The sequence below is a fragment of the Monodelphis domestica genome, chromosome 4, assembly GCF_027887165.1.
Source record: "Monodelphis domestica isolate mMonDom1 chromosome 4, mMonDom1.pri, whole genome shotgun sequence".
NCBI classification, from domain to species: Eukaryota; Metazoa; Chordata; class Mammalia; order Didelphimorphia; family Didelphidae; genus Monodelphis; species Monodelphis domestica.
In genome coordinates, this window is record NC_077230.1 from 190,214,095 (window position 1) to 190,236,935 (window position 22,841).

The 22,841-nt window shown below is 38.9% G+C and overlaps 1 protein-coding gene and 1 long non-coding RNA gene across 2 annotated transcripts in view; one reads left to right on the forward strand and one right to left on the reverse strand.

The window, feature by feature from the left end:
• PDE11A (phosphodiesterase 11A) overlaps positions 1-22,841 on the reverse strand; it is a 523,355-nt gene that overhangs the window by 12,942 nt on the left and 487,572 nt on the right. The window lies entirely within an intron of this gene.
• Positions 1,013-22,078, forward strand: LOC103102851 (uncharacterized). Its single transcript, XR_008911244.1, has 3 exons — positions 1,013-1,121; positions 2,990-3,151; positions 21,571-22,078. It is a non-coding gene; the product is annotated as an uncharacterized LOC103102851 (long non-coding RNA).

Sequence of the window (22,841 nt, forward strand, 5' to 3'; positions counted from 1 at the left end):
AGCCTGACTTCTCCCTACCAGAGCTCTGGATAGATTTCTCCAATGTATCACTGGGTATCTATCCTAGATGGCCCTTAAATTTTTTTTTTCTAACCCTTACTTTCCATATTAGAATCAATGCTATGTTTGAAGGCAGAAGAGAGGTAAAGGCTAGGTAATAGGGGGTTAAGTGAGTTGTCCAGGGTCACACAACTAGGAAGTTTCTGAGGCCAGATTTGAATCCAGGACCTAATATCTCTAGGCCTGGCTCTCAATCCAATGAGCTACCTAACCCCCCCCCCCCAACTTAAAATGTAATATATGTAAAATTGAGCTTAATATCACTGTCCCAAATCTGTTCCTCCAGTTCTATTTCTGATAGTGGCACTACCAGTCACTCAGTCTCCCAGGTTTGAAATCCTGGCGTTATCTTCTTTTTTCTTTACTTTCTATCCAGTCAGATGGCAGAGCAAATGAGATCATGTATGCATGGGGTCTACACACTTTAAAGAGTCAGAAAAATGTCAACAATAATGATGACACTGATGACCAAATCAGACTGTTCTACCTCTAAAATATCTTTTGCATCTCTTCCCCCACACCTCTACTGCCATGTCATTCCTGCCCTAGCACCCTTCATTGCTAACTCTTTAAATTATTTCATTAGAATTATAGCCTCCCACCATCTTTTTTATTCTACATTTTCCTCCCCACCTGAGGAGTCTTCATATGGCTGCCAGGCAAATCTCTTATTGTTCATGAGATCTGTTCATGTTACTTCCTTGCTCAAAATGTTTCAGTAGTTCTCTCTTGCTTCTTCAGTCCCTGGCCTGAAATTTTAAGGCCTCTCGAATCGAGCCTCTCCCTTCTTTTGCAGCCTTATTTGACCTGGTTTCCACCCACTTATTCTATATTCCATCCAAAGTGGACTGCTGTATACCTCAGATTTGTTTTTCCTTTTTCACTCATGTTAAGTGAAAAAGAAGAAGGAACTTGTGAACTGACTTGCTACCATTCTATCCTAATAGGACATTTGGAAATGCCATTTTTATTTAAGTGGTATCTCCTCTGACCAGAACTTTGGATGTTAAAAGAATGTGGCCATCGCCAGGCTCTCGCCTCATCCCTGGCTCTACATGATGGTAAATAGATGAGAACAAGAGCCTTCCTCTTAGACCAGGAATCTTTTCCCCTTTCCTGGGGCTATATAAGAGCCCAGAAATCTAGTGGGTGAATTCCTACTACCACCCGAGACATCTCCTCTTTGAGAGTAAACAACAAAGCAGCAGAGGGCTCAGGTGTAGCCCTAGCAGCTGTTTACTTCCATTATATCCCTGCACCAGAGCCCAGCAAGGAAAGGACAGGGGAAACCAGTCTTAGCTTCTTCCATGTCACTCTCATTTTCTAATATAATGATCATTTACACTCGCTTTAAAGTTTACAAAAACTTTTATGTTATGTTTTTTGATTCTCATGTCAACCCTGTTGAAGGTCTATCTCCTATGTTGGTCCTTTGGCATAAGGCATCTTTTATACCTTTTAAGGCACTCACTACTTAACTTTGCCTCAGACTCTCTCCATCTCTCTCTCTCTCTCTCTGTCTCTCTCTCTCTCTCTCTCCTCCCTCCCTCCATCTCTCTGTCTCTCTGTCTCTGTCTCTCTCCCTCTCTCTCTTTCTGTCTGTCTCTCTCTGTGTCTCTTCTCCCTCCCTCCGTCCATCTCTCTCTCTCTCTCTCTCTCTCTCTCTCTCTCTCTCTCTCTCTCTCTCTCTCTCTCTCTCTCTCTCCCTCTCCCTCTGTCTCTCTGTCTCTCTTTCCCTCCCTCCTTCCCTCCCTCCCCCCCCCTCTCTCTCTCTCTCTGTGTCTCTCTCTGTCTCTCTCATCCTTATCTTCTCTCTTAGTATCAATTCTAAGACCAAAGAGCAGCAATTGCTAAGCAACCAGGGACACACAGAGAAGAAGTGTCTAAGGCCAGATTTGAACCCAAGTCCTCTCTGAGAGGTTAAGTGACTGGCCCATGGTCACACAGCTAGTGTCTGAGATAGGATTTAAATGCAGGTTTTCCTGACTCCAGTTCCAGTACTCTCACAAGTATGGCAACATAGCCACTCTTAGAACTGTGTGGAGCTGTTAGTTGGTTGATACTGACTTTTACCAGCAGATTTGAACTCGGGGAGCTGAGTTTTCCTGACTCCAGACCTGTTCTATCCACTGTGCAACCCAGCTTCCGAGACTATGGGAATAAGAAGACAAAAGAGTCCTTGCCCTAAAGACCCTGGGCAAGTCATTTAACCTCTCGGGGACTCAGTTTTCTCATGTGTTAGACCCTCAATGGGATTGACATGAGAATCAAAAAACATAACATAAAAGTTTTTGTACAGAACATTTTGTACATTCTTGTACAGGGACACATAATATGCCCGAGCAAGTATACACAGTGTATATATATATATATATATATATATATATATATATATATATATATATATATATATATATATATATATATATATATATATAAACACACATTGTTTACGAGAAGAGAGTGCTAATAATGGAGGATCAGGAGAGGCCTTAGGTCACAGCTGGCACCCGAGAGGACTTTAAAAGAAGATGGAGAGAGTTGGGAAAACTTGGGTTCAAATCTGGCCTCAGAGACTTCTTCTCTGTATGATCCTGGGCATATCACTTAACCCTGATTGCTTAGCTCTTGCTGCTCTTTGGTCTTAGACTTGATGCTAAGAGAGAAGATAAGTGTAAAAAAAAGGAGATGGAGAGCCTCTGAGGCAAAGTTAAGTAGTGAGTGCCTTTAAAGGTATAAAAGATGTCTTATGCAAAAGCACCAAGGTAGGAGATGGAATGTTATGTATAGAGAATAACTTGGAGGCTCGTTTGACCAGCACATAATAGTACACGAGTGGGAGCATCTGAAATAAAACTGGAAAGCTAACTGAGAACTAAATTGTGGAGATCTTTAAATGTTAAGCTAAGGATTCTATATTTTATCCTAGACTGATGATGGTGACGATGATGCTAATGAAGGCTGGCATTTATATGCTTCAGAAGAGGCAAGCATCTCTTATAATAGAATTCCACCTGTCAGTGAGACCGATTCCTGTAGGGGAATTGTTTTGTGGGGCCAGAGGACCTTCTTCACACCCCTGTAATCATGGGTAGGTGACTTGTTCTATGTGATTTATGCCAACACTGAAAGAAGTCAGACATTATACATTTTGGAAAATATCAGCATGCTTGGCAGGAGACCACAATGACTATTAGCTCATAGAGACTATCCATGAGGCTGTGTTTTGATAAAAAAAAACAAACAAAAAAAACAAACTTGTTCTAACAATGTTGTTATCCATTTTAGAATAACAGTTTGAGATTTTTCATGAAAACTGGAACCAAGACCTACTGTGGACAATGCCAGCTACATTTAAGATTGGGAATAGATAGAAGAAAGAACATCAATCCAGGATGACTTAATGGAGAAAGAAAGGTCTGAGTAAAGCTGAGAGAGAGAGGGGGGGGGACCCAACCCATTCCTGGCACTGAGGAAATAGGCACTAAGCATGCTGAATAGGGTGATGACTCTGCTGATGGTTGTTTTGGTTTGAAGTCCAATAGCAATGTTTGGGATTCCATGGGAAAGGGACTTACTCTTCCTAGTTGATTCTGAATGGAAGTTAGGAAAACAGTCAGAAAACCCAGAAGGTCTAGATAGTCCTATGAACTAAAAGGGAATGACAACTAACACAAATGGAGAAGATCATTTAGTGGCTCTGAACATGAGTTAAGCAATATGAAGATCATAGACTATTTCTATATTGATGGAAAGTTGGAGCTAGATAGAAACTTAGCTGTTTAACCCTTTCATCTTACAGATGAAGATACTTGCCCATGATTCTAATGACTAATAAGTCAGAACCAGGACTCATTCTTCTAATTCTCAGTAAATTCCTCTTTCCATGACACCAAGGGCTCTCCTGGAGAAGTAAGAAAAAGTAGGGGTATAGACTGGGAATTTATCATATGATTATCATTGTGCTTTGAACTTGAAAAGAACCAAAATAACATCACTAGGGTGATGTCTTTTCATTTACACAAAAATTAGATCTAATATGAATTGGAAGGATTGAATGAATTTAGAATATTAATCTTCATTCTTTCCCTAGTTTACATTTTCTTGAGGGCAGGAAGCAAAGAACTTGAGATCATGCAGAGAAGATGTTTATTACTCTGGTTCTCTGTTATCACATAGCACAAATGTGAAAAGCAAAACAAAACAGCAAAAATGAGTTCTCCTAAATGCCAAAAGTTATTGTCTTTCTTTCTCTCTCCATCCTTTCTCCTCTCTTCTCTTTTCCACTGGCAATGAAGTAACCCCCCCCCCCCCCCGCCATTGTCTGGGGCTCAAAAGCTGCCCAAAGTCGGAATTTTCCCTCAATTCCCTTTTTTTCCATTCATGACTCAGGCCTGAAACTGGCCAAGTGCTATGCTCATCATTTGGTTAGGAAGCAGCAGTTGACTATAAACCCTATTCTTGGGACTCTACTGACATGATGGATGATGCTGATGTAGAAACAAGGAAGTAAACAAAAAGAAATCCAAGTTCATTAGACACAGAAAATGCCAGTGCTATTGCACCCTGTTGGGGGAGAAAGTAGGAGGGAGGGTTGTGGGAAAGTCTACCAGACTCAAAACACATTTACCTTTGAAGTTGAAAAAACATCCAACTGTGTCTTAATGCCTTATAGCATTTCTAGTAAGGAGGGTTTTATAATCAGAAATTAGCTGAGTTGGCATTTTTCTTTTAAAAGTCAAAGCAGAAGCCTTTCTGGCCTTCTGTAATTGAATTATTTCTTCAGGGCTACCAGGAATAAAACTCATTGTTTTGTTTTTCTCCCCCAGGGAAGTAATCAGAAACAAAGATAAAAGATACAGCACATTGTAGAGGAAAGAATTAATTTAGTTCTAAAAATGGATCAAATGTATGATGGTATGGAGAAATAGGCTTGAAATTCATCCAAATGGGTCTTTGGAAGCAACATTCCTTTTAGGAGAATAAAAATTTGCCAGTCCAATCATCTATATGAATTACTGTAAACCCATGCAAAATATAGCACCTGAATTCCATTCAATGATCAGTTTATAATATAGATAACTCTATTTCAAGTTAGCCAATTAAAAGGAAAAGATGTTCAACTGCACTCTCACAGAATCCCAGAATCTTACAGAAGGAGGGAACCTCGGAGTCATCCAATTGGTGTTGCCCACTATAGTAGGTAAGAAGGCATTAGGGGAAAATTTAATGAGTTCAGTTTTGTACATGTTGGGTCTAAGACATCTATTGGACACCCAGTTTGAAATGCCTGAAGGGCATTTGAAGATGTGAGATTGTAGATCAACTGAGAGTTTGGGGTGGGATGGGTAGATTTGAGAATCATAAGCATAGAGACAGTAAGTAAATCCATGGGAGCTGATGAGATCACCAAGGGGAGTACAGTTGTACGGTGGAAGAAGAGAAGAGGGTTGAGGACAGAACCCAGTGGGACACATAGTTTAGAAAGTATGATCTGGAAGAGGATCACAAAAAGAGGCAGGAATCAAATAGGTAAAAGGAGAATCAGGAAAAAGAGACATTCTAAAAATCTCTCATTATCAATTAATTTTGATGTTAAAAATTTTCAGAAAAAGCACTCTCAGTTCAATAATCAAATCACAAACAAATCTACATACCCACAGGCACTCATTTACATATTATGGCTTTCAGTGCAGTACTGTTCTTTCATTGGGCAGGGCTAACAGGTGAGGAGTTTGTTGATGCACTTGACTATGACTGATATAACTCCATAGGATCACAGCTCTAGATCTGAAAAGGACCTCTTGATTCCTCTATTCCATTTTATTTTACAGGAAATGATGACCTGGGAATATTAAGTAATTTACTCAAGTTCCTGCAGGGAGAGGTATTAGAGGCAGAGCCTGAACTTAGCTCTTCTGATTCCAGAACCAATTATCTTTCCATGTTTCAGCTGTTTGTGAGGTAGAAGAGAAATTTCTCTTGTTCGTATTCCTCTCCTTTCCCCAGATTTCTGTCCTTTGGAGCTCAAGGTTGTATAAAAAATTAATTTGCATTGAATTGTTAAAGATTATCTATTAACTTTCCTAACAGGCTTCCAACAGTTTTACAACCCCTTTCTCAAAATAAAGGAACAAGAACAATCTGTATTCCACTGAGCAAAGAGGAAGCCTTTGCTGCTTCCCTATAATTTATGAAGTTAAAAAATAAAAAATGAAACAAAACAACATCATTATCACCACACTTCCTTACAAAAGAGATTTGTTCTCAGAGGATTTTTTTTAGTCTTCACAGTATTTACAATTTTGCATGGGGCCAGTAATGCCTGTTTGGAGCTACTTCAGAACTGGTATAAAAATGATTTTTCTGTGTAATCACTGGGCATCATAACCCAAAGAGCATTTTATTCTCCAGTGATTATTTCCTTTAAAAATCAACATTGCTGCTATAACCAGAAGTGCGGTTGTATGTTCTAAGTTAGCAAGGCTTGAGGCAACCTGACTATACAAGCATATAAGACAAGGTATCAGACAATGAGGGAGTGGGCAAGGTCAAAAGGAGTTAAGATAAGCAAGTCAGGGATGCTGGGAACAAGACCAAGAGCTAAGTAGTCAAAAAGGGCCAGGGAAGGGGTCAGGAATCCAGACAGCTCACTGGGAGCACCACAGTGGTTTTTCTCCAGGTTATTTCTCTTGGAGAGTGTTTCAGGAAACACTAAGGGATGATTTTGACTCTTGCTGGCAGCGAGGTTAGAGCCAACTTGCTCAGTTCTCAAGTTTTCACACTAGACGTTCTCCATTGATTTCTCTTTGGACCAGGCATGCGCAGCAACATTAAATAATCTTTTTCTCACTCAAAACAGTTATTACAACAGCATCATTTCTTGCTTCACATTCATCTAACTCAAGGTACTGACTCTGTGTTCTGTTCTTTTATTGCAATGACAGTGGGGGGTAGGGTGGGAAATTGTATTCATTTGGTGGATACATAAGCAGTCCTGCTAGAAGTTTCATATTTTCAAATCCCCCTCTCTGCTCCAAAAGAGAGACATACAGAGAGCGGGAAAGGTAATGCCTGAGAAAAGGGTGCTTGGCTATCATAGTATCCAAACTTCTTACCTCCAGCAACCACTTTTCTTGCAAAAAGTCTGCCCACACTTTGTCAGTACTGCAACATATTTAGATTGTACTACAATCCTAGGAATCTCTGACATCTACTAAAGCCCTATTTCAATGCAAATTAATTCGACATTTAATTTTTTTCTTTTTTTCTTTTCAATTTAATTTTTTTTTACTAATTTCATGGAATAACAAATTTCCACATAAGTTTTCCAAAGTTATATGATCCAAATTTTCTCCCTTCCTCTATTCTCTTCCGCCTTCCAGAACTGGCAAGTAATTTGATCTGGTCAACAAATATTTTAAAAACACTTATACCATGTGCAAGATAGTATATTTAAGACAAAGATGAAAGAATCTCTGACTTAAAGGAGCTTATATTCTACCATGATACATGCAGAGATAATTAAATACAAAGAGGGAGACAGTAATTGGCTATGTAGAGGAAACAGAATAAGGAAATACCTGGCAGAGAGATGGCACCTAGGCTCTGTTTTGAAGGAATTTAGGGATTCAGTGAAATGGAAGTGAGGAATGAGTACTTTCCAGACATGGGAAACCATATATACAAAGACACAAAGGGAGGAGATAGAATGCCATGTATGCAGAACGGTTACCAGGCCACTCTGACTAGAACAGAGAGTGTATGAAGGGGGAAAATATAAAATAAGAACCAGAAAGGGCAGTTGGAGGTGTTTTTTGCAGATCCTGAAGTGCCAGGCTGAATGTTTTGTATTTTATCCTTCTTGGAAGTTTCCTTTGATGAAATTACAAATTTGGTTGAACTAAATCTTAGAGGCAAGAGGGAGCCAATGAAGATTTCTGAGCAGGGGAGTGAAATGATCAAATAATTTTTAGGAATATTAACTTAAAAGATATAGGGAGCAGTGGTTTCAAACTCACATAGAAACAGGAATACATAAATATTCCTATGGACTACATATTGACTTAGCTTTAAAATATAATATTTTCTAGTTTTTATTATATTTTTAATCTATTTTTGTTAAATATTTTTCCCAAACACATTTTTGAAATTTGGTTTGAATACTTGACACCTCTGGTGTAGAGGATGAATTTATAAAGTGAGAACCTGGGAGTAGGGGGAACAATAAGGAGGCTATTATAATAGTCCAGGTAAGTGCTCATGTGCACTTATATGAGTGGAGAATAGGGGGCAGATGCTAAAGTTATTTTTGAGGTGGAGGTTAGAAGATTTGACAGTTTCTGGATATGGATATGGAAGTCAAAGGAGCAGTAGGAAATGGAAGAGTGAAGGATGAGTCCAAGATTGGGAAGCTGAGTGACTCTTAGCATGGGGTCAACTCTTCTCAGAAAGAGAGAAGTTTGGAGGAGGACTGAGTATGGGAGAAACGAGTTCAGTGTTGGAATATGTTGAGATTCAGATACCTAGAGGATGCCCAAATGGAGATGTTTGGAATGTCATGGTGGCATGGAATATTATCTGGGTTCTTGAAGGCTATGCTGATAGAGCATAAACTCTGACATGTTCTGAAACACCTGAAAGGTTTTGAGTTACAGGTCCCAGAGAGGAGTCTTTGTACTTAAGGACATAGTCTCAAGGACCAAGTGATGCTTTGTTTTTCCTGAGGCACTGGAGAAATTCTGATTTGTGTCAGTTGAGGGAGTGCCCATTCTGATTAAATCACAGATATTTTAAAACTGAATTCATAACTGTTAGAAATGGGGCACTGTTTCTCCTAAGATTCCAAGGTTATGATTGCTAAGGCTTATGAATAATAAAAATTGCCATTATTATATGATAGGTCATTTCTGTCTCCCCATCCATCTACCAAAAAAACATAGGCTACCAAGAACAAATTCTTCCTTTGGAAATAATTTACTCCTTGACCTCTGACATTACTTGTTATGCTTCTTTATGTATATCTAATAGGAGTGATATGTCTTTCTTTGTGGGAGATTTTGGAGTAATAGCAAAGGTTTTTAAAATTCAGAATTCTTCAGGAAGGAGGCAGTTTTAAACTACTAGGGAGGAGTTTTCAATCTACTCACTTCTAAAATATAAACTTGCCTTTGGAAGGTGACCTGGAGCAAATTATACCTTAGTCAAATGAGATGCCATGAGGGTTGATTCTGTTAGTACAGTCATTTTCTGTCTAGCTTCCTCTAGTAAGGACAAAGGGCTTTGTGCTTTGGTGTCTCCAAACTGTTCTAAGGCCATTATTGCTTAGATAGGGCTAATTATTGGGATGAGTTGTTGTTACACAGCAAATATCACTTTGTAGATAATCTGACTGTGTCTTATCAGTCCTTCAGTTAAATCTCAGTTCCTCTATTCAGACCTGGAAAACTGAAAAGACAATGGCTTAACTGGCAAAATGTAAGCAGGTTTAAAAGAAGTCTAAGCAAATAGGATCAGCACAGCACTGTAGTATCTTTTTATTAATGAGCACATCTCATATAGTATCTTTTTAAAAAGTTAATTAATTAATTAATTAAGAATATTTTCCCATGGTTACATCTCATATAGTATCTTGTTGAGCTTTCAAAACTGACTGGGTGGGCATTAATCAATCATTTTGGTTGGACAGCCAACTTCTGATTTGGGAGTAATGTTTATTGACCCAGAAGTCATGGCCTTTGATGAATGGGACTCTATACAAGTATTGGTTGTCTGAAATTTTGTTTAGTGTAACTGCAGTGTTAACCTCTTACCAAGATCCTGTTTTCCACACAATTCTAATTTTCTTTGGTATTGGGCTGCCTTGACTTGTTCAACACCATTTAATTGATTCTTTAAACACTTAGAAAATGTTTCTTTTTCAAGTTTAATTCTTGCATGAATCCCTTTGGATAACAACTGGTAAAATGGGTCATGGTTCACATCTTGATTTAAATCATAGTCAGATTGAAATTATGACAATTAAATCAAGGACAATTCTAGAATATTCTTTTATAACTTCAAGAGTGAAAAGACCTTCCTGGGTAGTTAGGAAATAATAGGTTATGTGATAACGATGGTAAAATTGGTAGATTTTTTCCTTTGTAGTTATATCAATACAATGTCATCACCTGAAAAGGTCTTCAAGAGACTAACTTGCTCCCCTGCCTGGAAATTCCTTATTTATAGAATCCATTATTAAGTCTTTTTTTTCTTTTTTTTAAACCCTTACCTTCTGTCTTGGAGTCAATCTTGTGTATTGGCTCCAAGGCAGAAGAGTGGTAAGGGCTAGGCAATGGGAGTCAAGTGACTTGCCCAGGGTCACACAGCTAGGAAGTGGCTGAGGTCAGATTTGAACCTAGGACCTCCCATCTCCAGGCCTGGTTCTCAATCCACTGAGCTACCCAGCTACCCAGCTGCCCCCCCATTATTAGGTCTTAAATGACTGTGGGGTGATTTTGCTTAGCTGGATGTCTTGAAAAGCTTTATTTAAACTGATTTTACTCTCCACTGCTTTATAAGATGATATTGCTCACAATTGTCAATCTTCCTTTCTAAGATATTTTAAAGATTTCTTATTCTCATCCTGCAAAAGGAGGATAACCATAAGAAGAAAAATAGATAAGATTTGTAAAAATTATTATACAAACTTTTCTCCTTGGAGGATAGTGGATTCACTACAATGGACCCTTAGCATCACAATCCTTGATGGGTTTATGAAGGAGTTAGAAATAGTACTAAAGAGAATAAAATTGGGGAAAGCAGTCAGGTTTCACTAGGAATGTATAAAGAAGACTCATGCCAGAGTTAACACAATTTTGAGAGTGCTAACAGATTTAAATTCAAGGAATCTAAAAGCAAGAGAGATACTAAAGATGGGGGGAAAAATCTCAGACCTTATTAAGAACACTAAAATAAAAGATGACCCAGAGAACCTCAGTGATTATCGACCTATAACATCTACTCTTCTATCCATATAAAATACTGAGCGAGCTACCCATGGAGCAAAGGCATCTCAGAGTATTCACAGGGCACAAAGCAGGCTTCAATCAGTGATGTGGTTGAGAACATCTTTACTATTTCGTAACTAGAAATAGAAACTAGAGAAACCATCTAGTCCAACATTCTCATTTTACAGATGAGGACACCAAGGGCCAGGAAATTCAAATGACTTGTCCAGTATCACAAAGGTAGTCAATATCAGCCCTCTGACCAGTTTTTAATGCCCTTCACTATCTGGTCTTCACTTTACCAGATTTGCTGACTACTATGCCCATTTTTGTGCTCTGTAATTCAGTCAAACTAACTTCTTTGTTTTGTACAAAGTTATTGTTGTTCAGTGCTGTCCCATTCTTTATGACCTTATTGGGATTTTCTTGGCAAAGAAACCGGAGTGTTTTGCCATTTCCTTCTCCAGCTCATTTTACAGATGAGGAAACGGAGGCAAACAGGGTAAAATGACTTGCCCAAAGTCAAACAACCAGTGAGTATCTGAGGCTGGAACTAACTCCCACATGCCTGGAATGTCCACCATTCCCACCTCTGCCATACAGAGTTCTTCTTTTCCTTAAAGATGAGATGAAATTACTATCTTCTGCATAAGGTCTTTCCTCATCCCCTAAATTGCAAACCCCTCCCTAACTAACTTGTGTTCAACTACTTTGTATATATTTGCATTTATTTACTTTGTATTTATGCTATGTATATATGTATATATATTTGTTTAGAATGTGAGCTTTCTAAGTGCCTTGCAATCAGGGATTATTTAATTCTTTGTACTTTTATCCTTAGCACTTAATAAATGCTTGATGGTGGATTGACTACTTAAACATATATATTTAAGTAGTCAATCCACCATATATATATATATATATGTATATATATACACACATATAAAACTAATGAGGAACTTCAAAGAAGAAAAGAAGTTAAAGATGTTATTATAATTGCTGGATTGTAAGCTCCTTCAGAGAAATATGTCACACCTTTGTTTTTGTCTTAGATCCCAAGTGTATTGCAAATATGAGGTCCTTAACACGTGATTGTTGAGTTAATGGATGAAATCCTTTTTAGTATCATGAATACTTATCAAAGGTTTCTCAGAGCTGACATTCTAAAAGCTTTTTGGTACCACTGTATTGGAAATTTCTTTTTCATTTTTGAGACATAGTATGGAGAGTAAACAGGAAATCAAATATAGAAATTAACTATAAGTGAAAATTTCCATCTTCAAAAATGATAGATAATTTATATTGAACATTCAACTTTGACTCCATTTAATTCTGCTGAAAACTGTAGATCACAGAATATTAAATCTGGAAGGGATATCTTGGTCCAACCCATTTCATTTTACAAATGAGCAAACTGAGACTACAGATAATTATAGGAAATATGGAATGAAAAGGTGTATGGCTATGGAATGTCAATTTTCTGGAAAAGGTCTCTGCCAAGAGTTGCTAGATGAAAAGTAACCTGATTGAAGGTTTCTAGAAGGAAAAAGGAAGTCGTTTTTTTCATAAATTGATTGAAGATTTCTAGAAGGAAAAAGGAAGTAATTTTTTTTCATAAATCCTGAAATGATTTGATATAGATTTAATTTTTTCTACTAGGGCACATATATAGCCCACTATAGTTTATGTTTATCCATGACATCTCACTATATGTATATATACACATATGTTTATGTAAGTAGATATAAATATAAAATGTGAGCTGACTGCCTCATTTCTAGTCAACATTTCCAGTAAATAGCGATCAATACCCCCTGCCTGGCCATTAAATAGATTTTGAGAAACTCTTCAATCCGTATCAGTCTCATATCCTTATTTAGTTCCTCAAATTTACCGTCAGCTGGGAATTCTGCAGGCAACTGTGGTTCTGTTGTGTTCAACATTTATTTGAAGTGTTCCATCCATCATCATTTCTAGTCCTTTTCTGATGCAATGTAGCTTGTTCTTTGTCTTTCTTAAAAACTGAATGGCTGTTAAATTATCCATTTATCTTCTTTGGGCTGGGTTGTACAGTTGCTCTGTTCCTCCCAGGGCTATCTTTTCTACCTTATTTGCTGACTTTTCATTCCATTTTCCTTGTTCTTGGTGGTGTCTTGGTTTCCCCCACAATCCTAAACATACCATTTTACTAAGTCTGTTTTCTGCTTGTTTAGAAGCAGTAATGCCAGACCAAAGAATGCTCATTATCATCAGCAAAGCTGAGAAAACTTTGAAATTTTATGTGTGTGTGTGTGTGTGTGTGTGTGTGTGTGAAAATGATCTGGATCAGGAGGCAGATGACCTGACTTGATGTGTGACTTTGAACACAACACCTGATTTTTCTTGGTCTCAGTTTCCTCATTTGTAAAATAAGAGGATAGCATTAGACAATCTCAAAAACCTCTGGCAGATCAAGCATTCATGAATGGGATTTCATAGAAGTGTGTTCTTTCCAGACTTAACACTTTATGATTCTTCTGTCATAAAGCATATGCTTATATGGTAAAATGACCCAGTAGGTTGGAAGATGGTAGTCATTCAATTCAGGACAGTAAACATATATTGGGGTAAAAATATTATAGGTGTTGCAGTAGACACAGAACCAAGCCTGAAGTCAGGAAGATCTGAGTTTAAGTCTGGCCTCATACACTGTGTGATCCTGGATAAATCATTTCCTCCCTGCTTGCCTCAGTTTCCCCATCTGTAAAATAAGCTGGAGAAAGAAATGGTAAATCACTCTAGTATGTTTGCTAAGAAAACTCCAAGTGGGGTCATGACTGAGCAACAACAAAGGGTTTGTGGAATTGGGGGCACTATAGTCAGAATTGGGCTTCAGAAAAAGTGCTTTCGTAGATGAATGGAAGATGGATTAGAATAGGAAGAGATGAGTCAGGGAAATCAGCCAGTAGATTACTGAAATAGGCCAGACAGAGTAGCTGCGGTGTCAGAGGAGAGATGGGGGAATATAGGATCGATATTATGGAGGTAAAAATGGCGGGACTTGACAACCAATTTGGATGTGGGGTGGTGAGAGCGAGTGAGGAGATAAAGCTGACACCTAGGTGGTGAGCCTGGGTGACTGAGAGCATGGTGGTGGTCTTGAAAGTAACTGGAGAGTTAAGTAGAGGGGAGGAATTTGGGGGAAAGACAATGAGTTCAATTTGGGGCATTAAGTTTAATATGTCTGTGAGACATCCGTTTTGAGATAACTAACAACCAGTTGAATAGGGCAACTGGGTGGTACAGTGAATAGCGTCAGACCTGGAGTCAGGAAGACTCATTTTCCTGAATTTGAGTTTGGCTTCTGATACTCATTAGCTGTGTGACCCTGGGCAAGTCACTAAATCCTATTTGCCTCAGTTTCCTTGTTTATAAAATGAACTAAAGAAGGAAATGGCAAACCTCTCTAGTATTTTTGCCAAGAAAACCTCAAATGGAGTCACAAAGAATTAGACACAAGTAGAGAATGACAGAATGAAATGAAAAAGGCAGTTAAAGTTGTGAAATTTTTTAGGGACCAAGACCAGCGGAGTATCAGCATGAATTTTTGCCTCATTGAATTATTCATGCCTCCAATGAGAATCTTGAAATATTCCAACTCTGTATCAAGTGTTTGAAATGTGGACAGTGAGGCATCAAGACAAGGGCAATTTAATTCAATTCAATTCAACTCAATTCAATCCAACAAACATGTGTTGGGTTTTAGCTATAGGCAAAGACAAAAAGGAATCCCTACTCGGCATCAAAGCCATGTTCCCTACAGCCCTGCTGTGCTAAGTGTCCACCAGAGGAGTATAGATGTGAGCAACAGACAAAAATCATTACAGTATGGAGAGCTTTAGTGGGTTTCATTTACCAACAGAAGAAATGTTCTGAGGACCTACTGAAGCATAACTTCAAATGAAATGACATAGCTGGCCTTCAGCAATATTAGATCCATCTGGCTTGAGGCAATCAGGAATGAAACAGATGTGGCAAGAAACACCAAGGTGGTATAGCATGCGCTGGTCCCCCCTTTCTCAGGGCCAGGCTGCTACTTTACCCCATCCTTAGGGTGTTGCTATTCTCTGACAGCAGTGGTTCAAGCTCCTACCAGATCTGTCCCCTTTATTAGTTAGCAGCCCTCATCTCAGTCTCTCCACTCCAATCCATCCTCCATTTAGCCACTAAAATTATTTTCTAAAATACAGGTCCAATCAAATCAATAAACTACAGTGGTTCCCTGTTGCCTTCAGGATCAAACACAAAATGCTCTGCTTGACATTCAAAGTCCCTTCCTAATCTAGCTCCTTCCTACCTTTTCCAGTCTTCTTACACCTTACTCCCTGACATGTAGTTTTCAATCCAATGAAACTGATTTCCTGGCTGTTTCACAAATAAGACACTCCATCTCTTGGCTCTGGGCATTCTCTCTGGCTCTCCCCATCTCCTGGAATGCTCTCCCTCCTCTGCTTAGACTCCTGACTACTCTGGCTTTCTTGAAGTCCCAAGTAAAATCCCATCTTCTCCAGAAAGCCTTCTCCAACCTCTCTTAATTTTAGTGTCTTCCCTCAGTTAATTATTTTCTATTTTGTGTGTACTTGAATGTTGTCTCCCCTATCATACTGTAAGCTCCCTTCCAGAAAAGGGACTAAACTTTGCCCCCTCTCTCTTTTTTAAAATCTCTAGTGCTTAGCACAGTGCCTGGTACATAAGGGGTACTTCAAAATGTTGATTGATAGGACTTACTTCCATATAACCATTTAACATGTGAGTGGCTTTTACAAAGGAATAGTTACTTCAAAGACATTGCAAGAGCAAACATACAAATATTTACCCCTTTGAAATTATTTCAAAGCATACTCTCCCAATACCCTCTTAGTCTCTGGGGCAATCGGCTTGACATTCAACTCATTTCCTACCTAGCACTGGTCCTCCCCATTAAGTTCATGTCCAGATATGGCATGTCTGTTGGCCAAGGACCCCAAAGGTCGCTCCTGGCTCCTCAGAGCATTGGGGAATTGCTGGCCACAGAACTGGTCTCTGGAAGAAGGGAACACAAAGGAATTCTCTGGACCTTTTGAACTCGAAGGTCAGTCTCCATTCTTATCACTGATGGCTGAGCTTCCCTAAGAGTGCTCAGACAAAGAGGCAGTAGTTGAAGGTTATAAGCCTGTTAGAAGGAGTTCACAGCCAGCCAGTCCCCTCTTCAATATATGTGAGCCAAAGACAACCGTTTCTAGAATGTCCACATCTGCCTTATCGTGTGCCTCTCTGGAACACTTCCATGAAAGATCCCCACTCTACTGCAAGCAGACTTCCCAGTTTCAGAGATGCTGCTTAGACAAGTTTGTTGACAAGCATTAAGTGCTTAATTTGTGCTGGATTCTAGACTAAGATCTGGGGGTACAAAGAAAGGTAAAAACACGATTCCTGATCTCAAAGAGCTCACCGTTTAATCAAGGATATAGCATGGAAACAGCTATGCACACACTAGAATCTGTATAGTGTAGGCTAATGCAGAAATGGGTTTTGCCTGACTTGGATGTATGCAATGGATGTCATATTCTTTGGGGAAGGGGGTGGAGGGAGGGAGAAAATGTGGAGCCATAAATAAATCTAGAATTTATATAAAAATATATCTTTTTAGTGTAAATGGGAGATGATTCTAAAGAGAAGTCACTAAACGTTGGGAGAAGGCCTGGAAAAGATCTCTTGCTTTGAGCAAGAGCAAGGTGTGGAGCTGAGTCTTGAAGAAGAAAAACCAGCAGCCTTTTTTTTTTTGGCCTTTCTCAATATCCTCAGTGATTACTTAGCACAGGCTTGGCACTCAATAATAGCTTAATTAATGCTTATGGACTGACTTAAAAAAAAACAGAAAAGAAAAAGGTTTCTAAAGTTATAGTTTTGCTATAGAAATACTCTTATCCTGATTCCTCAGATGTTAACTCTCCTTTATTTCTAAGTGAGAACTTCGATGTTACCCTTTTTAAAGATTTTTTTAAAAGAAAATTTACTCTTTAAGTTAGCTGGAATTATAGTAGCTTTCAGGGTCTCCCTTTCTTCAAAAACTATGCGTTCTAATGCAGAAACCATTGGACTCTGGGAAAGGAACATAACCTCTCCAGTTCTTAATCTGTAAAATAAAGGTAGACATACTAGCATGTGCCAGAATGAATGGTTGAAAACCTATTTTAGTATACTCTGGAAATACAAGAGTTGTAGATATGCTAAATAGAAATAAAAATAATGATGATAACCCCCCTTCTTCCTGTTCCTGTCATTTGAATGACTTCCTGATTCTCAGGCAGTTTCAAGTTGTCTTGTGGCAATTGGATAACATCTGATACCCTCCTGCAGGTCACCCCCATCCCACTCCCCATGGAAGGATTTTGGTTCTCCTTCCTCTTCTCCCCAAGATTTCTCAGGCTCAGCAGGAAATGAAACTGCCAGTTAACCAGGTGGCAGCTCATGCAGCTTCAACCAATGGCATGCCATTTGCATTGATGAGAGAGGGGAGGCTGAGCTATCATTGGTCATACCAATCCGACTTTTCCAGAAACATACAGGAAAATAGAGTTTCAGTGTCAAGGATCCAAACGCTTGTCAGAAATACAGGTAGATCTCTCCTGAGATCTTTCTGGTCTTTAGTGTCTGTCCACAGCACACCAGCAAGCTATCCTCTGGGTCCTTTCCCAGAAAATCAGGTGCTTTTATTTTGCATGTCTTACTAAAATCTTCTCCTGAGCTTCCCTCTCCTCCCCTAATGAAGGAAAGGAGGGAGTAGGAGCTACTACAGGACTCTAAAAGCAATAGGACTTAAGGACTTAAAACTTCTTTTGCTTCAGGAAGCCATGATGAAGAAAGTTTAATTAGGAAATGATAGCTATGATGCATTTCCACACTATACCTGCAGCTATATTTTTTATTTCCATCCTATCATATTCCAATTTACAGGTTACAACCTTTACTTTAAAAAACCTGCTAAAATTTCTATTTAAATTTAATTTGAAAGGAGATATTTAGAGACTTTTAGAAAATGTTTTCTGTCATAAAGTGAGATTGCTTTATTAAGTATCAAAATAGTATTTTAATTTTTTAAGTATTCAAATATTTTAATTTTAATTGAAACAGGGTATCAATGGTGAGTAATAGTAATAAGCACTTTAAGGTTTGCAAAGTCCTTTACATATAATATCATTCAAACCTCACAACTTGCTGCTGTGGCATTTTGCAGGTGAAGAAACAGAACCACAGAGAGGTTAAGCCACTAAACCAGGGTAACACAGCTAGTACATTTCTGAGGTAGTATTCAAACTCTGGCCCTTCAAGCGCTGTGCTCTCTACACTGTGCACAGTAATTCTCTAGAGTATATTGAATCCTGTAGCACAATGGTTGCTAAGAAGACTCAAATGCTCCAATATGCCAGTAATGTCATCAGTAGGGGAATTCCATTCCATCCACCTAAGCCTGTCCATTCTGTGGGACTCTTGTCCTTTTCCACCCACAAGTTCATCACAGGGTATCCACCCATGCTGGTGGCCTTCTTTGCTTTCTCCTGACAGCCAGAAGACTTTAGTGAAGCGCTCGGGTTGTGTCTACTGTTATCTCTTGTTCCTGCTACATAACTGCCCCATCTTCTTTTTGCACAGACATCCCCCTGGTGACATCCTTTAATACACATTCTTTTTTGAACATGCTAATTTGTAATATGTTGTTGCAGCTGCTCACACCCAACACCTTATTTCCTCATGGAAAAAATGTTTTTCATTTTAAATTTCTAACAATTTAAATTTAATTCCATGAAAACTGTAATGTTCTATGAGTTACAGTCACATAGCAGTATTGGTAGAATATGGACATAAAAAGATGTCAGTTCTCCTTTTGTTTTTGGAAGAAGTTTGAGGACATTCAAGAAAATATACAATTTCCTGAAGACATTGGATTGAACGCTCTTCTTCCTGACCAATTTAAGGGCCCAACTCATGTCTCAGATGCCCCATAGATCTAACTGCATCCCATGAACGGAGTACTAGAAAGTCTTCATCTTCTATCCTTTTCTTATGTGCACCGTTAGGTCAGACTTCTGCGAGTCATTATAGATCTCTAGTACGGAGCTCTGCAGTGTCCTGGAACTTGATGCAACAACATATCATTCATGGAAAGCAGCTAGGAATACTTTATCATCCTTAGGAATTCTTGAGCTCTCATATATATATACATTTCACATCACATGATAGATGGTATAGTATATCAGGAAGAAGTGGGGGTAAATCTAGATTAAGTTCCTTCAAAAAATGAAAGGAAAAAAGAGGTCAAGCAGTGATGAAGAGAAAGTAAAAATAATTCTCATTAGAAAAGGCAATCATAGGAATTTCCGTGCTGTGGGACCACATTCTTTCTTGGCTTCTGCCAATTATGGGGAAAGAAGTTAGAGATGACTCCCTTTCTATAGTACTCTTTCAGAATACTCAATAAATATTTGTGGAATTAATGAATTAATGAGGATTGAATATCTAGAGGAAACAACCTTTTAATTAACCTTACCAGCCAAGAAGGTTGTGACCGTGACAGATGGCTATTGGGACAAAGCAAGTCAGAAGCTTCTGATGCCAAGATGATCTGAAACCTATGGGTAGGACCCAAGAGGGAGGGAATCTTAAACAAAAAGTTTCAAATTAAAGTTGGAAGCCCTGTTTTAAGGTAAGAGATAAAAAAAAACAGAGCTGGGTTAAGCAGTGATTTATAGCGCTTAAAGAATAATGAGAAAGTTACCAAGTTGTACTAGGAATTAATTTCTTTAAATAGCAGGATCATAGAACTAGAAGAGACATTAGCAGCCATTAAATCCAACCTGCTCATTTCATAGACTAGGTCCTTGGACTCTTGGTACAGTTCTCTGACTGCTACTATTAATACTTTAAAAAATAGAAAAATAGAATGGAGTGCAAATTCAGGGTCTGATTCCATTTGTGAATAAAGCAGGTTGTTATTTAGATAAAATAATGAAGGCACGACTGCTTATCTGCTAAAGACTTGTCCTAATTGAAGATGAGATAGTCAAGTTCTTGGGTATCCTGCTTGCAAACTTGCAAACATAAAATGATGATAGTTAATGCCCCATGTGCATGCTGCTATGTCAAAAGCCTGGAACCATGATAGCTTGTGCTATCCCTGGTCTAAGGATCAGGGGTCCGCTGCTAAGTCTTCCAGCATTTTCATGTGCACCTGCCATTGACCCTAGCCATCTAGCAGTACCTAGAAGATTTTTAAGTGTCTCCTTTCTGAAAGTTCCTAGGGTTCTCTAACTCTAGAGCTTCTGCAGAATAAAAACTGCCAGGGTTTTCTCTGTGCACATGCCTCCTCTATTCTCTGATTACTACACAGCCAACCTGTTAAGTGTTTTTTTTTTTAAACCCTTACCTTCTGCCTTGCCATAAGGGCTAGGCAATAGGGGTTAAGTGACTTGCTCAGGGTCACACAGCTAGGATGCTGAATCTGAGGTCAGATTTAAACCTAGGACCTCCCATCTCTAGGTCTGGCTCTCAGTCCACTGAGCCACTGAGCCACTGAGCTTCACCCCCTGTTAAGTGTTTTGTAAGCAGATTCACTATAGGAAACCCTTACCTTCCATCTTGGAATCAATACTGTGCATTGGCTCCAAGGCAGAAGACTGGTAAGGGCTAGGCAATGGGGGTCAAGTGACTTGCCCAGGGTCACACAGCTGGGAAGTATCTGAGGCCAGATTTGAACCCAGGACCTCCTGTCTCTAGGCTTGGTTCTCAATCCACTGAACCACCCAGCTGCCCCCTGAACCTGAGTTTTAGCATATTATTCTATGGCACTATAAAAAGGGAAACAGAGTCAGGAGATCTTCCTTCTAGTTTTGCCTTTGCTACTGGCTTGGTGTGTAAGTGACAGAACCAATATCCTGCCTCTTCCTCCCATGGGCAATACCCTAATTCCTTTCCCTCCCTCAACCCACAAGTTAAACTAATTTTTCCTTAAAAGGGAAGACGTGATTGGCTCAGGGCTCTAAAAGTCCAGACTGTTGATGCAACTTCCTCATCATCTGAGTCCAAAGCAGGAGTTCATATAAGCTCAAGGAGGTGCTAACATTTGATTGGGGGTGGGGGGAACTCAGGGAATGGATCTTCATTCAGTTGAATCAATTTAAAGCCTCCTCAATGGTTATCCTTATTGAATATTCTTCTCCTGTTCTGACTAATTAATAGTCCTTCTGTTAACTATTGAATGACTTAGGAGTATCTCATTTTGTTTTAGCATCAAACCTAAACCACTATGGTTTGAGTTAGATCCAGTCCAGAACTGTAACTTTGAACTAATCACTTAACCTCACTGGGCTCAGTTTTTCCATTTGTAAAACAAGGTGATTAGACTGAATTTTAAGGCCCTAACAAATCTAACATTCTTCTTTTTTGCTTCTGAATTACTATACTCTTTATGGCTTCTAAATCCACACTCAATGAACCTCTATTTCAGAAATTCCATTCCCAAATGAACTGGAGGAATTCCATGGGAACTGGAACAACCTCCAGGAATTGATGCAGAGTGAGAGGAGCAGAACCAGGAGAACATTGTACACAGAGACTGATACACTGTGGTACAATAGAATGTAATGGACTTCTCTACTAGCAGCAATGAAGTGATCCAGAACTATTTGGAGGGACTTCTGAGAAAGAACCCTAACCACATCCAGAGAAAGAACTGTGGGAGCAGAAACACAGAAGAAAAACAACTGCCTGATCACATGGGTTGAGGGGATATGATTGGGGATGCGGACTCTAAGTGATCATTCTAGTGCAAATATCAATAATATGGAAATAGGTCTTAATCAATGACACATGTAAAACCCAGTGGAATTGTGCATCAGTTATGGTGGGGGGAGGGGAAGAGAATAGGAGGGAAAGAACATGAATCATGTAACCATGGAAAAATATTCTAAGTTAATTAAACAAAAATTTTCAATAAAAAATTCCTTTCCCAGAAGCACCTACACTAATTGTAATTATAATAGTAGCTAATATTTAGATATTGCTCCAAGGTTTGCAAAGCACTTCATATACATTATTTCATTTGAGAAGGTAGATACACCAGGTGTTTATGATAACCATTTTACAAGTTAGAAAACTGAGTATCAGAAAGTCCCTTGAACATAGTCATACAGCTAATAAATGCCAAAGGAGGGATTTGAGCCCCAGTCTTTCAGTCCATGCCTTCTTGAACTCTATTACATTGCCTTAGGTCTCCTTTATTGATCACACCAGACTGTAAGATATACTTGAAAACCAGTAGAGACTGGGTGCCATTTTGTTCTGTGTCAAGTATATAACCATTTCCCCCAACTCAGAAAGATGATCTCTAGCCCTGCTTCCAGCTCTCTTGCTATTATCTGGAGGTGGGGAGGTGGGAGGACAGGGCATCCTGGAGGTTATCCTTTTCACAATCCACAAATGAAAACAGTTTGAGTGTAGAGCAATCTTGTCATATGCTTTAACCTCCCTTTCCTAAGTATGTGGAAGAATGCCTTTAAAACTGACATAAAAATAAAAATTAAAATATGCTGGCCTTTGTTTAGGAAGGTGATGATTCTGACCTTTTTTTTTTATCAATGATTTTGAAATTCCACCAATCTTTCCACTGCTTCTCATCTGATTCCCTTTATAAACAATGGATCGATGGCTGGCTGGAGTAATTAAGGCAGTATAGAGTTTGTGGCTAAGGAACAAAGAAAAGTTAACAGGCCCACATGG